Source organism: Adiantum capillus-veneris, chromosome 28 (genome assembly GCF_014529385.1).
Source record: "Adiantum capillus-veneris isolate H3 chromosome 28, ASM1452938v2, whole genome shotgun sequence".
NCBI lineage: Eukaryota > Viridiplantae > Streptophyta > Polypodiopsida > Polypodiales > Pteridaceae > Adiantum > Adiantum capillus-veneris.
In genome coordinates this window covers 132008870-132021241 of record NC_140958.1, presented here as the reverse complement: position 1 = coordinate 132021241, position 12372 = coordinate 132008870, and positions in this window count along the sequence as shown.

Genomic DNA, 12372 nt, shown 5'->3' with positions numbered 1-12372 from the left:
TGTAGATTGGTGGTTGAATAGGACCTATGAAGTCTATTCCCCACTTTGAAAATGTTGTAGCTCCCATCATTGGACATAATGACATGCTATCCATCTAAGTTGGCATCTTAGTCCTTTGGCATGCATCACATTGTTTAACAAACTCTATGGCATCAACAAACAATGGCCACCAAATTCTAGCCATCAATATTTCTTTAGCCATGGTTACATGAGAAAAATGACCCCCTTGCTAGACATAAATGTGCTTGCTCCAGAATTGGGATATAATCATTTTTGTTGGCCCATAGTCTTACTTGATGATCTTTTTCCATTTTGTACAATTGTTTTCTAATTCACTGCTTCAATTTCAATTGCTCTTTGGTGATGTTTGCTCATGTCTTCAAGAAAAATCTTATTCTTCAAGTACTCCACAAATATTCTCCACTTTGGTATACCTTGAGTGCAACTTCACCTGGCCCAGAAACCTGCTGAGCTCCTTCACATTCTGAGGTGATTTGGCTTCCTGAATTGCTTCAATCTTTTGGCATCATTGGCCATCCCATCAACAGATACTACATGTCCCAATAAAATACCACTCCTGACTGCAAGTACACTTTTATATGGATTCAAGGCCATGTGAAATATTCTGCATCTTTCCAAATATAAATTCAAGTGAACCAAATGCTGATCCTTCTTTCCAAATACTGAAAAGTCATCTACAAAAACCCTCATAAACTCCTGAAGATAAGGTTCAAATGTCTTATGAGCCACAAAGTTGAAGGAAGGTGGACCATTCTTCAAACCAAACTCATCACTGTATATGCAAATGCTCCCCACTCAGTGATGAAGGCTGTCTTGTGTTGGTCTTCTAGAGCTACCTTAATCTGATTGTAACCTGAAAAACCATCAAGAAAGCTATACATCTCATGTCCAGCTACTGCATCCAACACAGCATCACAAAAAGGCATAGGGAATGGATCAGTAATAGTTGCAGCATTTAACTTCCTGTAATCCACACACACCCTCAACTTCCCATTCTTCTTTGGCACAACAATAATTGGTGACAACCATGACACTTCATTAACTGGCTTGATGAATCCAACTGCCAATAACTTATCTATTTCCTGCTTTACTTGCTTTGCAAAATTGGGGTTCATTCTGTATCTCTGTTGTATGATTGGTTTAGCATCCTCTCTGAGATTAATATGATGTTGATGTAGTTCAAGATCAATGCCCTTTACCTGTGAATAATCCCAAGCAAATACATCTTTATACTCCTGCAATAGCTGAATCAAACCTTTCAAAAATTCCCCTTCAGCATGGATGCTAATTCTGACCATCCTGGGATCTTCTTCAGTTCCCAAATTAAACTCTCTAACTTCATCCTCTTTTACTCTGCTAGAGGTACCAAACCTTTTATCATAGATTTTTTCTGCCATTACCCTTGCTTCCCTCTCCTCTTGATCAATCTGCTCTTTCTGAGGCACCTCGGAATTCCGATCCATCATCTGCAACACTTCTGATCCAGCAATCTCCTCGCCTGGAACTATTTCTACTTCTTCCTCACTTTGATCTTCAACCTTCTGTATTATCCCTTCTACATCAACCTCAAAGAGAGGCACAATAGTGGGATTAGCTCTCAAAAATTCCTCCTCTTCATCATCTTCCACTGCATCTGCCAAGTTTATGGTCTGAGCACATAATGGTTTAGTCTTTGGAGGGATTTGTTTTCTTCTCTGCATTGATATGGTTACTGACTGCTTCCCCTTTTTCATCATGACCACATTTTCTCCCCAATCCTGCTTAACTCTAGCTTGTCTAAACCAGGGTCTTCCCAACAGCATCTTGTAGGAAGAATTTGAATCCTTCATTCTAAGTACCACAAAGTTCACAAAGAAAACCATACGTGCAATTTCAATTGCTTGCTGCTTGAGAATGCCTAAAGGCTGGACTCTCCTCTGGTCTGCCATCTTCACTTGAAATGGTGTTGTAGCTAATGTTCCTCCTAACTTCAATCTTCTATAAACCTCCTCAGGAAGTATATTCACCCCTGATCCTCCATCCAAAAGCACCTCTTGAAATAGAATGCCTTGAAACATTACTGCCACCACAGGTACTACAAAATCCACATCTGCTGCAGCATTACTTCAGGATTTTGGTTTGCCAACACTTGGTCTTGCTGACCCTGAAGCTTCTTCAACAATTTCTCTTTAAAGGATGGAACTATACATAATAATTGATCTAATGACAATTGCAAGGGAGAGTTCACCAGCACCTCAAACCAATCTTTGTCTTCTTTTGTTGGCATCAAACCTGGCTTGTCAAGCTTATGCTGCTTCTTGGATACCTCCAACTCTTCATTCTTCTCTTCTTCATACTGAACCTGCTCTCTTTGCACTTTTTCATGAACCTTATCCCTCACATCTTTCTGCTCTCTCCAATTAATTGGTCCCTTAGATTTTGCTCTTGTGACTGCCAATGCTTCAGCTTCTTCCACCTGACCACATTGGTAACAATCACAATACCATCCTTCTTCATGTTCCTCATGCTCAGCCTGATGTACTATGATTGGCTCTGGTTCCTACTGCTCCTGTATGTCCACCAAAATAACATTGGCCTGAGCTGGTTGATTATGCTGTGATTGCTGCTGCACTCCCTGTTGGTCTGCCTGACAAGGCCTCACAATGGGCATCCCTCTTTCTCCCCTGTGTCTAACCCATAATTCATAATTAAGACCAACCCAATGGTCTGGTGATCCACAATAGACACAAGGAATCACTCTATCTCCTCTTCTCTGATATTGTTTTGATCTCTCCAAGGAGGTCTTGGTGGTCTATTAAATGGTTGTCTTTCTCTAAATGGAGCTACCTGATTTGCTGCAGTTTCAACTCTACCTCTTCCTGTATTTGACTGCTCCCTATTCCTAGGGTTAAACCAACAGCTAGAGGTGGCATGTCCTTCTTTTTCACATATTTCACAGTACAACTTAGCTTTGGGTGCCAACACTGAATAACCAATGCTCTTTAATTTACTCACCAATTCCCCTTCTTGAGTTGATTTATCCTTTTTGGACTTCTTCTTTGTGATTTTCTTCTTCTTCTTTAACTTTTCTTCAACATCACTTGACTCATTGTCATCATCTGAATCAGCATCTTCATCAGTATCATGGGCATCAGTGGAGTCTGACTGATCATCAGAATCCTCATCCTCTTTGGACCTGCTCTTCATTTTGGTTCTGCCAAGTCTTTTCTCGACTCTGACTGCTGCATCAACTAGTGCAGCAAAACCTGGACCTATATCCACAGTTGCCACAACATTCTTTAAATCTTTCCTCAAACCTGTCAAAAAATATCCTGCCAACATCTCATCAGTGGGTCTCTCATTGCCCTGAAGTCTCTCAACCAAAACTCTGAACTTTTGAGCAAAATCTTCAACCACCATATCCCTTTGTCTGATCACCCTGAGTTTCTTCAAAATGTCTGTAGGAGTCTTCTCCTTTCTAAATCTCTGTAAAAAAGCTGCTTTCAAAGCATTATAGGTAGCAAAATGAGCTAAACCAACTCATGGCTTTGCCTTCTAATGTAGCTGCAAATTGCTCCATCTTTGTTTGGTCATTATGCAAGGCCTGATAACCACTAGCCTGCCACTTTGTTTCAAACTAGGCAGCATGACAGTATCCATCTTCTTTCAACTTTCCTCTAAATTTGGTTGCTTTCACTGTAGGGTTTGGATGGGCCATGGGAGGATTTCTAGGTCTTTGCCTGGTAGCCCCCTATAGTGGGTCAAACTGAAGCCTTCTTCTTGTCCTTGCAGGTCTTCCTGTCAAGGCAAGTGCTCCAGCAAATTGCCTCACATGCCTCCCATATGCTCTCACAGAACCCTCAGCCCCTTGGTTCAATAACTCCTGTTCACTGTCACGGAACTCCTCCTCTCCATCAGAGGCATCATCATAATGAAAAGGATCAATATCAAGTTTTCCTGCTCGTGCCTGTGCCCTCGTATAATAAACTCTGCCTACTCTCCTCTCTTGTTGTGACATATATGATTCTCCATAGATTCACAACAGCAGGATCGCCAAAGTGTTGGGGTTCTTCAACACAAACAGAACTAAAGTGTTGACAACATGTCACACACACTAAAGACAGAGTAAAACAAAGGAAAATACATTTAACTCATCAGCATTTCATCATTCATCAACTTCCGACACAGCAGATTTCAGAACAAGCATGAAGCATAGAGCAAGAGACTACACAGTTGATTCATCTTGGTCCACAGCTAACTTCCATTTCGACCCCAAAAATTACATTCTCGCGTGAACCAGCATGACCTTTAAATAGGAACTTCTGACAGTTATAACTGTTACATCCGATTGACCAAAATTCGACTAAGTGTTGATTGATCAAAATCCGACTTGTCTAAGTCCGACTGACTAAGTGTTGATTGACTAAGACATAAGTATAGTAATGGTTTGGTGCAAGGTCAACATTAAGAAAGAGTTTTCGTCCTTAAAAACAAAAGTGGGAAACTTCTTCTTAAGAACACTAATGTTTTCCCTAGTGGAACCTTCCTCAGGGATCTTTCCACTTGATTAAAGCTTGTCGATGTACATGATGATGTGTATGTAAATCATGATAGTCAAGAATTCGTTCAAGTTCATGAGGTAATGTAGGAGGTTCAACGAAATTGATCAGAATCTGTCGGTCAATGACATTGTCGTGCCCATGTAACCGCTTACGTAAACGGCTTACATGAAACACCGGATGAATACGAGAATGTGTAGGTAGCGATAATTTGTAGGTACGGTCACTCACTCGCTTGAGTATTTTGAAAGGCCCACAATATTGTGGAGATAATTTAGGTGTTGGCCCAGTTTTCAGACTTTCTGAATGCTCTGGCACACGTAAAAAATACTTCCTCCCCTTCCTCAAAGGTAACTTGCCGACGTTTCTCATCAGCGTACTTCTTATACTGATCCTGCGCTTGTCTGAAATTCTGACGAGCGAGTTTTATCATATCCATGTGGTCTTGGAGAAAATCCTTAACCTGTTGGAGTTTTTCGATTGCCAACCCCACCATGATAGGTGACCTAGGTTGAAAACCATACATGAGCATGAAAGGACTAAATCCAGTCTTGACATGCTTAGCACTATTGTAGGCAAACTCATGAATAGGTAAGTATTCTTCCTAGTCTGGTTGTTTCTTGCTAACGTATGCGCGTAGCATATCCTCTAGCACTTGGTTAACTCGTTCAGTTTGATGATTTGTTTCTGGATGATCGATTGTACTGAGGTTTAGTTGTGATCCCAAGTTTAATAGTCATTTTTGGAGGGCTATGTTTAAACGGTTGGGTACACATAATGAAAAATTTCTACGACGCTTTTGAACATGTTTGTTTGGAAGTTAGCATGGACCAAGGTGCTCTAACTCTCAGCTAGACATAGGGAAAGACGCCATCTAAATTAGTCTTCATTGGTTCGTTGATTGAACACTAATTGCCATCAGGGCTATGAGCCACACACGTAGGCTAAGAGTCATTGTCAGATCTCGGGTATGACCCAGATGTTTCCAATTCTTTGGGTGATTGTTCTTTAGATTGAACAGATCTTCCCAGTGGAATACACATCGAACACCTCGACGTTAATGGACAAGCAAGTGTCTTGTCATTACGGATGTTTAGGGTGCCATTTATATATTGCACTACACGTTTTTAGTGCGACGTTCAAGTTGAGTTTTTGATAATCTTAAGCTCACATCAACTGATCTATACCACGGAGTCTAGAGGTAGCAAACAACATGGATGCTCATACAAGCTAGGCATATCGCTTGTGTGGGTCTCTTGCTCTCTCTATAGCACTACGAGTGTCTATGGTACCACAGTTTCGGGGTAAGACCCAGTGGGTGTTTACTAAATCACCCCATAGGCATTGAGGATCACAATTTGATCTATCCCAGTTGTCCTTTCAAGGAAAGAAGTCCGCAATCTACCAAGGGATAGTGGACAAATTCAACTTTCAAGTTGATTCCCACCAGTTTTATACACGGTCGACTATTTTGGTTATCGTTACCTGCTAGTTGAGCAAATTCTATAAAGGGTCTTCCCAAGGGGTTTGACTACATAGATTATAACCTAAGGGTTTGTATTGCGACAGCAACACCCAAGGTACCTAGTGCTTGTTTTTTTTTTCACAGGTAGGAGACGTGCTCCTGTGCATTTAAATACGGGTAAGTGAACATGTAGTTCAATCCCCAGGTACGCATCTATTGATTTGGTGTTACTCCATTTTTTAGTATGCTTTGCTTGGTTTCTAAGTCATATAAATCTACTTGAATATTTCTGAGCCATGCCAAGGGCATGGCGGAACAAAGTATTTTGGGCCGTAGTGTCCAATATACATTATGTTGTTATGAACCCACTTGTCGGGTTCGCTTTGGCACATGTTGTCACATGGGATACAACATGGTCTAGGAACTCAAGGAGTTCGGTTTAGTCAGTGTGGAGCAAGGATAATGAGGGTCCCTCTCACTCCGATCGTAGAGTGTTTGCAATTATCTCCACACACAAGTACATCTTGTACTTGTAGGATGTTCGTTTTTCAGACATCCTTAGCTGAGACATATTCCACATGTGGCGAATATGAGTCTCTGGGACTGACAATGGCGCCCACTATTTCAAATATGTGTCACGATAAAGTCCCTAGGTGCTGGTCACATCTGTTTTCTAGACCATTTTCAGCACGACATATCAGGAGAAATTTCGGTGGCCAAAAATTGTCGAATACTTAGAATGACTTGTTCATGTACAATACTGCTAAACAACATTACAGATGGTTGTTTATACATATAACATGGCTATAAGTTGTTAATGAAAAAGTTTCATTGTTTGTCCCTAGAAGTGATTAATGTTTCACCTTCTATTATGTTCAAACGTTTTAGCAAGGCTATGATTGCAGCAAAAAGTATTTAGTTTCTTTTTGGAACTATTTAGATTCCTCTAAACTGTGTGCTACGCACATCACATTCGCCATAAGTATTGGCAAGGATGATCATGGATATCCAGGTTCGAATCTGTTTTTTGCTAAATGCATGCACACTAGGTGTTATGGGTCCTAGTGTTTAGCAAAAGTTGATTTGGAAAGGCATGCGTATTCATCAAGTTGTTTCTCATGAATCATTTTACACTCTATGTACAATATCTCTATGAGATTACTTTTAGTTATACCAATCACCAATAGAGGTCATGTCTCGGTTTGGGTGCTTGTGGAATGTTGTACAATATTGTGATCCCCGTTTACCAGTCATCTGGGAAGACTGTCTGTAAACCATGGGGGAAACACACCTCAGTATTGTCAGTTATCCAAGGGGATAGGTAGATTAAAAAGTGTAATCTTGGGCTATAGATATGCAAAGTGCGTACATTAGCACCAAGCACTCCATTTAATAAGCATTTATTGCTCTTCTTGGAGTTTACCTACTATCAGTTAACGCATGTTTGCGACTAGGTTTAGTCTCTTCATGTATAAGTCAGGTTCTCAACCTTGAACATTTGTTAGGGTGGGGTTGTTTACTGATGATGAAATTTGGGAACAAGTCAAGGACTTAAACTTGGCTGATGAGTTATGAGAGCAAGTTACTTTCATGGAAAGTGATAAGAGGTACTCTTTTTGCTACATCTTTGTTGTGATAAACTCGTTTACCATGCTCATGAGCGTTTCAAATGGAGTCTACACACTATGTTTGGATAGGAACCGGACTATGTTTGGATAGGAACTAGTACCATCAGATGGTTGCAAATGGAAAACAATGTAGAAAATCAAGATGTTACTCTTGGTTTCATTGAACCTCCTACTGAACCGGGTTCTGCTCAAAGGATCCATGAGGGATGTCACGGTGGAAAAAATTAGTGTTCTTATGAAGATACCATCGCTTGTTTTTTCGCAGATGAAAACGCTTCTCCAAGGGGGGAGTAATGTCAGGACAATGGTAGGATCGGGCAGCAGGCCAAGGGCCAGGGACTAAATGGCTCAGTACGGCTAGGAGCCGAGGCATGCGTTAAGGGGACCTACTTGCAAGGGCCAAGGGCTATAAGTAGGGAGGTTGGGAGGAGAACCACATGCCAGTCTACCCTTTCCCCTTTCAGGTTGTCCATTGCAAGGCCTTGTCATTTTTTCCTCCCAATAGTAGACTCTTATTTGTGGCTTGTCAGTCTTGATACACTTCAATGTCCTTTGTGTCTACTTTTTCACAACCCTCAAACTAAAGCACCCATGGTCCTTCCTCATAGTCATGTATGGTGGTCCTTCCTTCATAGTCATGTATGGAATTAGTGTATCAGCTTCTAATCCCCTTTTGTCCACGATGTGAATATTAACTATTGTTTAGTATTGATATTTGTTTCTATCTATGTAGAATGTTTTTTCTTGTTGGCTCTAACCTTCTCCTCAAACTCAATGCCATGGTCATTGACTCGAGCCACACAATCCTCATTATGGTCCATATAAATTTGAGTCCCATGGGCATTGGTTTTATAGAAGGTTAGTACATGCTTATATCACAACGAGATAGGTGATGGAGTGGAGTAGAAAGACATGTTTGAGTTCAAATCAAAATAAATGTCAAGCACTTCTTCAACTGTCATCTCTAGTGGTTCCTCTTGGTTGACACTCTCTTCAATCAAAATTATACTCTCAGTTTCCCTGTCAAATTCTTGATTTGCATGTAGTCGGCTTGATCTAAGGTACATAAACACTTGCAATGCTTAAAAGAATAGGATACCTAATGAGTTGGCTTGATACTAACTAAATTTAGTTGTGAAGAATCTCCTCTCCTGAGCTACCTCAAAGTCTTGAGCTTGATTTCTACCATGCTACATAGGATCTGACAAGTCTGTTAGCTATAAAATTGTATAAAGAGCTTCCAGTTGCTTGATCCTATGCTCAAACAATAATCCAAGGTCTATCAAACAATATAAGTGTTTATAAGGATTTTTTTTGTAAGATTTTTCTAGTCCCAAATTGAAAAAGTAACCAAAGGACCAAACAACAACCTTCAATTTGAAAAACTCAGTTTTTAGTAACAAACAGTGTCCAAATAACTCCAAATCAATGCTTTTAAAAAATCATTTTCTTGGCTAGGTTTCAAAGGGAAAACTAGCCAAATACCAAGATTTATGCCAAAATCTAGGATATTTATCAAGATTTATAACTAAAATGCCCAAATTTGGACCTTGAAAATCAAGTTTATTTTTCTCCAAAATATCTTGGCCAGTGGACGGCAGTTAGAAGACAATTGGAAAATGGCCATCCGGTGGTGGCTAATGGTCTTTAGTCTTTGGACAATGGACGGTGGTCTTTGGCTGGTGGCCGGGTTTCAATGGTCGGCCGAGTTCTATGCGGACTTGTCTACCCAAGAGCCACTACACATGGGCATATGGTAGAGTGCTACTTGGACTTGGTTACACAAGGGCGGCCACAGGCATGGATGCATGGCGGAGTTCTACTTGGACTTGGCTACCTAAGGGAGGATACACATGGGCGTTTAGAGGCTCCCTTACAACTATATAAAGAGGCCTTGTCCATGAGTAATTTAGTGCTCAACGGTGAATGGTGTGCGCACTAGAAGTAAACACACACACACACACACACACACACACACACCCTTATTGAAGGATAGACATCCCCTTTTATTTCCTACTTGCTCTAGGTTTCTTAATTGCCACTCCATTTTAGCGCTACCTTAAGAGCACATGGGTGGATGACACCATTACTTTGTAATAGTATGCTAATCTAAAGTTTTTTATTTTCCACTAATCTACTTTGCATCATATCTCTCTCTACTCTTCTTGCTACTAGATCCTTGTTGTATTCCGCATTTCTTACACTAATCTACTTTGCATCATATCTCTCTCTACTCTTCTTGCTAATCTAAAGTTTTTGATTTTCCTCTAATCTACTTTGCATCATATCTCTCTCTACTCTTCTTGCTGCTAGATCCTTGTTGTATTCCGCATTTCTTACATTCTAGTGGTTTGCAAACTCCAATATTGCAAAATTGTTGATCTATTCTAAATCACTCAAAATTTGGCACATGCGCTTTATTTCTATCATAGATCAAGGTCCATCAAATAAAATTTCAAAAATCCTTTGTTTTGGGTCAGCTCATATTAATCTTGATTATTATCTCTTGACCTAATGTGAGGTTTTTTCCAAGTTTCTAGCCCACTTTTTGTAGTTGTTGATGGACTTTAGAGAGAATCTTGACTATTATCTCTTGACCTAAAAATGAAGGTTTTTTCCAAATACTAGCCGACTTTTTGTAGCTGTCGATGGACTTCATAGAAAAATTTGGCATAAATAGCATTCAATAGCTCCAAATGGCATCAAATTTGAAACATAAATTCAACATCAATGGTCTAACATAATTATGCTCAAACGATGAAAATTTGGCAATTTTAAAGATTCAGATAAATATAATCTAAGTGTTTGAATTTATAAGTTTTTTGACTTTGGATGGTTTCTACAACTAATGCAAGATATTCTAAGGTTAATCAACAAGTTTTAACAAATTTTTCTTAGTTTTCATATACTTACCATCACTCACCATTTGATCAAAGACAAATGCAGATTTGGTACTATTTTCAATTCAAATTAGATCAAAACTTCTCGATCCTCCACAAAACTTCTTATACATCACTTTGACAAGCTCACCCCTTGACTTAAGCCCAATTTTAGCCTCCAGATAATAATTTCAATTATTATCTTTTGACCTAGTATGGCACCTTTTTGCAAGTTTGATGTTGGATAGGTTTCATATAATGTATTTCAAGTACTTTTGGCCAGGGAAAATCAAATTTGCATGCATAAATCATAGAATATATAATAATCCATATTTTCACAAACCTTTGAAAATTTTCTCCAATGCAAGTTTCAACTTATCACAATGCTCCTACATCTCCCACAAGATCAATTACTATTTAGTAGATATTCTAGCTTACCTTAAAAGTCCAAAACCTGAAACTCTAAAAATGGCAGAAACTATCTCAATGTGATGAGCCTTTAGAGAGGTCTGAAATCAAACTTTGTGATTACTTAACATACTTCTAGTATCATTGATTGATACAAATGTAGACTTTGTATATGCTAAGATATTAGCCTATTTTCTTTGCTCACTATGAAGATTACAATCAAATCAATTGTGGCGTTTTTGTTTTTGTTCATGAGATGTGCAATGTGTGTAGCAAAAGATGTTATGTTCTACACCTGATTTAGTTGCAATTTAAAGGCACAAGAGGGATTAAAGCAAAATCTTATGTATTACTGGAAGCTTGGATATATAGAATGATTCAAAATCAAAATAAGGGATATGGAAACTAAACCAAGCCTTTGGAGCCAATGCAAGCACGAGAGAGAGAGAGAGAGAGAGAGAGAGAGAGAGGGGCAAAGTAAAAACCACATGGTAAGCCATCGCTTTCAAAATAGAAAAGGTTTAAAGGGATCCCCCATGTACCCTAAAGGTGCTATTGGGTGGCCCTGTGAAAAAAGTGTAATGTGTCTCCTAGGGCTGCTAAAAAGAAAAGTGCCCTCCACCTAAAATTCCTCACAAACAGTTTAGGGGGTCCTTCAACCAACCCTACATTTAAGGAACGCTTTTACAACATGATGTAGGGGGCGAACAAGTAAAAAACAGAGTGTGTACATTGAATTTCTTTGTGTAGTCGACTGACTACTTGTTATTAGTGGGCATATGGGCGTATATACACGAAGATTTGTTTACACTAGATCGGTAATGGGCTCGTAATGGGGCACTTTTATGTCCTGTGACACTCTTATCCAAACAACATTTTAGAATCATTCAAAGATATTCAAATTGAGGTTTGGAGTGAGCTGAAAAACACTTGGCTTTTTTTTTGAGCTATAGATTCCACCTCTAGCCTTGTGCTTGCAAAGGAGTTTTCAACTTAAATTGTATAAAAAATGTGCGTTGCTTTTGTCCATTTTTCATAACGTTAGCAAATGTCAATCCCAAAAATTGAAGTTATGTGACGACGGAACTATGTAACTTGAAGTAGTAGTCTTTATGGAATATGATATGCTTGTATTTCAAGTTACGGAATATTTATGAAAAATTGCGTGTGCTTATTAATTGACAAATTTTTTTAGTAGTTTGCACACAATATGAACACAAGTTTGATTGTCCATATGGATTCTATATCATATAAAACTTCTTCCTTGATGTTTTGCGGCACTTAATATGCACCCCATATATACAACGAACCCAAACAACAAAAAATGTAGCTATGAGGTTACATGTCGGTTTTTCTAGAATCGAGATCATTTTGAGACATGATTATACTTGATTTACTATTGTCTATTTGATAGAGGACGTATGGTAATTAAT